The sequence below is a fragment of the Tremella mesenterica genome (genome assembly GCF_000271645.1).
Source record: "Tremella mesenterica DSM 1558 unplaced genomic scaffold TREMEscaffold_11, whole genome shotgun sequence".
Lineage (NCBI taxonomy): Eukaryota > Fungi > Basidiomycota > Tremellomycetes > Tremellales > Tremellaceae > Tremella > Tremella mesenterica.
Genome location: NW_006711235.1, coordinates 1 through 5,229, shown reverse-complemented (window position 1 = coordinate 5,229; position 5,229 = coordinate 1).

Sequence of the window (5,229 nt, the reverse complement as noted above, 5' to 3'; positions counted from 1 at the left end):
CAATATGAAGTATCTGATCACACTAATCCCATATCCTTAATTATGAACGAAAGACTAATTTTATTTGAGAGGGGGAGATGGTGAGCTTTGTAGATCGACGTCGTTCGATGATCTGACTGATGCTTAGGAAGCACGCTACTTAGCCGCCCATGACTGAGCTAGCGGCTCCGGAGTGTCATGTGCATCTGTCAGGTGACATACGGAAGATGTGACACTTCAAAGCGTCATGGGTATGACCGTGACCGGCTGAAGATCCGTGTCCCACAGAAGAGTACCTGCCATGCTCTCAGATATCCTGCAGACTCTGAGAAACTTTACACCTGAGAAGAGATGGTCCCAATCTGTCTTGTATCAAGAGGAGATGAGTGTAGCTGATTGGGTTGTTGCACAATAGCCTCCTCAACATCAAAACTTCCAAATGCTGTTTCTTCCTCCCATGCATGCATTCATGGGATCTTTTTTGGTAGCCTCTTTCCAATCATGATCTAGAGCTACAGATCCAAAGCATAGTTGATTTTGATCAGTGGTGTTGTGGAAACTTCAGATCTTCTTAGTGTCATCGCCCTAGGTGTCATGACACTTCGGAGTGTCACGGATCTGCAGCTGGTCATGATCATACCCGTGACGCTTCGAAGTGTCACGTCTTCCGTACGTCACCTAACACATCTGCCACTTATCAAATTTCCGTATCCTTCAGTTTATGCGCGTCTCACCAGGAGATTCATATCAACCAGTCTACTTCCATTAAACATTCTCCTCAACTCTTGACGTCTACGAAACACAATCGTGCGTTGATATGTCCCTTATTCAGTCTGCCTTCACTCTTGAATTCGAGCACCTTTTCCAGCAATGGCTGCCCAAACAGCACTACAAGTACACGATATCCGATGAAGACTACAATAACCGAAGATGGGTCTTGGAACACCCTGATGAAAATCTGCCCTTTGCACCCCCTCATAATTCCTGGTAGACAAAAGTGCAACAACAGTGTCGTCTTAGTGATGACAGACATGACATTTTGATCTGCCCTTTAGGAGAAACAACAGATTACAAACTTGTCTCGGTTTCAGATGTCTTTTTGAAGATTAAACATGTCCATTGTAACATTGTTGGACATTCCGGCCAAAACAAAACCCTTTCAGAGATACGACCCCATTATTGAGGCATTGGCAAGTTTGAGATCAAAAAGATGATCGACGCCTGCAATGAATGTCAATTGAAGTAAGTTCTTTCTCAATTCTGAAGTCATGGAGTTATAGGAGTGACACCCTGCAGAGCTCGAAACAAGGATAAGGGTCCACTTCAACCATTGAAATCTGACGCCCCGTTTGAGCGCATTCATGTCACGAACTACGTCGTGACACCTCAGATTCCACCAGCAATGACCCTCCTTTGACCATCAAAACCCTATCACGTCTTAACCTTGTCACCCCACACGTAACTTAGGACATCTGAGACCAAGTACGGCGAAGTTAGGCGGAGTTAGGTGAACTAGGGACAATGGGAGCAGAAGTTCGGCGATGTTGGGCGGAGTTAGTCGAAGGACGGGGAAGGACGGCCGAGACTCGGGGAAGTTGGACGAAGTGCGTTGAAGTACGTCTAAGCGCGAGAGGGTTGGGTGAAGATCTAGGGGGAGTAAAAAATATTAGCTGAGAAGATCGCTGAAGTTCTTCAGCGATCCTTGATTGTTGCCAGTAGTGAAAGACAGATAGAGATAGCTATATACAAAGTGAGATACATCCCCATCAGTAGAACAAAACCCCAGTTAGAGTAACTACGCCGAAGCACACCGTAGTTACACTCCTTTCGACGTCTGCGCCCTCCTGGTTGGGTGAGACATCGACTTAGAAGCGTCAAGTTATCCAAGGTTTGTCGACCGTCGGTCTGATAGAGAGTAGTCGTTCGACGGCCGTGACAATTCAGATTGATTTGATTGATATGCGTTCAAATGACTGCAAGGAAGATGGGAAGCAATATCATTGGATCTGTCATATTAAGGACCATTTCAGCAAGTATTCTCAAATTGTAAGTCTCCTCAGTCGTGTTTATCCATCTGAATGGCAATACCCAAGGACTACAAAGTCGCAGTACCCAATGACTACAAAGTCGGCAAAGGATGTGGAAGCTTGTCTTCTCAGATGGATCAAACACTTTGGGGCTCCTGATATTCTTCAGTCCGATAATGGGCGTGGATTTTGCAATACACTCATCACAAATCTGGCCGAAACCTATGACTTGAAAATCAAATATGGTCTTCCTCGCACACCTCGGGTTCAAGGTCTAGTTGAACAGGCCAATAGTACGGTAACAACTTGGCTCTCAAAGTGGTGTCTTGTTCACCCCAATCGTCCGTGGTAGGTCTGTCTCTGATCAGTCTCAAATTGAGAGTGCTAAGTCCCAGGATTGACGGGTTATCCACTGTCAATTGCTCCATCAATTACACAAAGCATAGGGCAACTGTCACGCCTGCGGGTAGACTGCGGTTGCAAAGTACTGCCTTGGGTACTGAAAGTGAGTGCACCGCGGGAAACCAATTCCAGCCAATCACAAAAATGCCTCACTGCTAAACTGCTGAACCTTCCAGGCTTCAGCCAATCACATAAATGCCTCACTGCTGAACTGCTAAATACCATGACTCATATTTTCCTTCAATCCTTATCACAGTTCCTAGCATGAGTCATATTTCCTTATCACTATTCTGAGCATGAGTCAGAATTCCTTATCACTATTCATGACAGGAGCTCCCCCTCTAAGGGCGAAGTCCTCTGAGCCGTGTTGATCTACTTTGAGATCTGTTGATGTTGTCTTGAGTTGGGTCTTGATGTTTTTGTCGATGAGCTTTGGTTGGAGGGAAGTGATGATTTGGATCCTTGAGGTGTTGTCGACGGAATGTTTTGTAAGCTGTGGTGTGGTTGACATTTTCCCAGGGTTCCCATGAATCATGGGCACTGGAGTAGTCTTTCCAATTGACAAGGTAGTCATAGCCATTGTCTGCACCAATGCGAGAGTCGAGGATATGGTTGACAATATATTCTTCTTGACCATTTACTTCAATGCGTGGAGGAGGGTCTTGAGGTTGTTGAGGATGTCCTTTACGCATGGGTTCAAGAAGGTTGAAGTGGAATACAGGGTGTATGTTCATTGATGGTGGTAGTTCAAGTTTGAACGCAAGTGGAGAGGATGTGGCTTCAATAATCTTGAAGGGACCTAGCATCCTTTGATCAAGTTTGAGCGAGGGTTGTAGTGTTTGAATGTTACGTCTGTTCAGGAAGACTTGATCACCAACTTTGAAAAGTGGTTGATCCTTGATGTTGATGTCCTTGACTTTTTTGTTGAAGTGTTTTGTATACAGTCGAAGCTGTGAAACTCGATAGGCTTCCGTAGCCCCCAAAAGTGATCAGATTTCACAATGTATCAGGTTTGAGAGGGGAGTTTGGCTGGGAAAATATCATTCGGTTCCAAAGAAATCAAATCGACTACCACAGCGTATCACGTTTGATGGCTATCGAGTTTGACAGCTTCGACTGTAATTCTCTTGAGCTAACTTGATGTTGTCGGCAAGAGTTTGATGAAGATGATGTAGTGTCTGAAGATGTTCTCCTGCTGCTGGAACAGAGAGAGTTGAAGGTGATGGTGAAGTGGGATCATTTGGATGGTATCCATAGTTTGCTTGGAAAGGAGTGAATTTTGTTGATGAGTGAACAGAGTTGTTGTAACTGTACTCTGCAAGATCCAGAAGAGATGACCAATTGGCTTGATCATAGTCACAGAATGATCTGAGGTAATGTTCTAAGACTTGATTGACACGTTCTGTCTGACCATCTGATTGAGGATGGAAGGCAGTAGAGAAGTTTGGAGTGATCCCTAAGCCTTTGACAAAAGAGCGCCAAAACTGAGAGTTGAAGATTGATCCACGATCCGAAACAATATTCTTGGGTAGTCCATGAAGTCTCCAAATATTTTGTCCGAACATGGTAGCTAGGTTGGGTGCATCAAAGCCATCTTCCTGAAAGGGATGAAGTGGGCTTGTTGGTGAAGCGATCAACAAAACCATGATGGAGTCAAAGTTATTTGATAGTGGGAAGTTTAACAATAGCATCCATAGAAATAGATTGCCATGGTTGAGAGGGAATGGGTAATGGTTGAAGTGGTCCATAGGGTTTATGTCGAGGGACTTTGTTCCGTGCACATGTATGACAACCATCCACATAGGTGTTGGTGAATTGTCGTATGCCTGGGAAGTAATAATGACGAGAGAGAAGTTGATATGTTTTGTGTTGACCATAGTGTCCGGAGGTAGGGGAATTATGTGTTTGTTGAAGTAAATCGATCTTGAGTTCATCATTGTTTGGGACATAGATTTTGTTGTTGAAATGCATGATGTTGTCCTTTATTTTAAAATCCTTGAGTTTTCCTTGAAGTCCTTGGGGTACCGGAGTAGCGGGAGATTGCAGGTAAGGCAAAAGCTCTTGGAGGATGGGATCCTCAGGCTGAAGTTGCTTTATCCTAGCAATAATATCTGAGGGTGGGGGCGTGTTGGGAGTGTCTGGAGGAATGAGGGCACCAATGACAAACTGTCCTGGTTTAAGGAGTGTGTGTGGAGGTGCATCTGCAGCTCTACTCCCCCTTTGAAGGTCTGACCTCCTGGTCAGGGCATCTGGTTTACCCATCTTTGTTCCAGGTCGGTAGTGAATTTTGAAGTCGAAGTTTGCGAGGAGTTCTGCCCAACGAGCTTGTCGTCTGTTGAGCACCTTAGATGTTGTGAAATATTCGAGGTTTTTGTGGTCTGTGTATACAGTGATTTCCTTAGTTCCTTTGAGGTATGGTCGCCAATGTTTGAATGCTTCCACTATGGCAAGCATCTCTTTGTCGTAGATCTCATAGTTGAGTTCTGCAGGTTGAAGTTTTTGAGAGTAGAAAGCAATGGGATTGAGTCGATTGTTGTCTGAATGGGAGAGCACACCTGCAAAGTCAGATGCGTCTGTCTCCACAACAATAGATTTATTTGGTTGGAAGTGTTGAAGTATAGGGGCAGTGGTGAATGAGTTTTTCAGAGTGTCGAATGCGTTTTGTTGAGTTTCACCCCAATCAAACTTGACTTCTTTGTGAAGGAGTTGAGTGAGGGGTGCCGTGACCTTGGAGTATGCCTTGATGAAACGACGGTAGAAGTTGGCAAAGCCAAGGAAGACTTGAACATCATGAACTGATTTTGGTGGAGGCCAGTTTGTA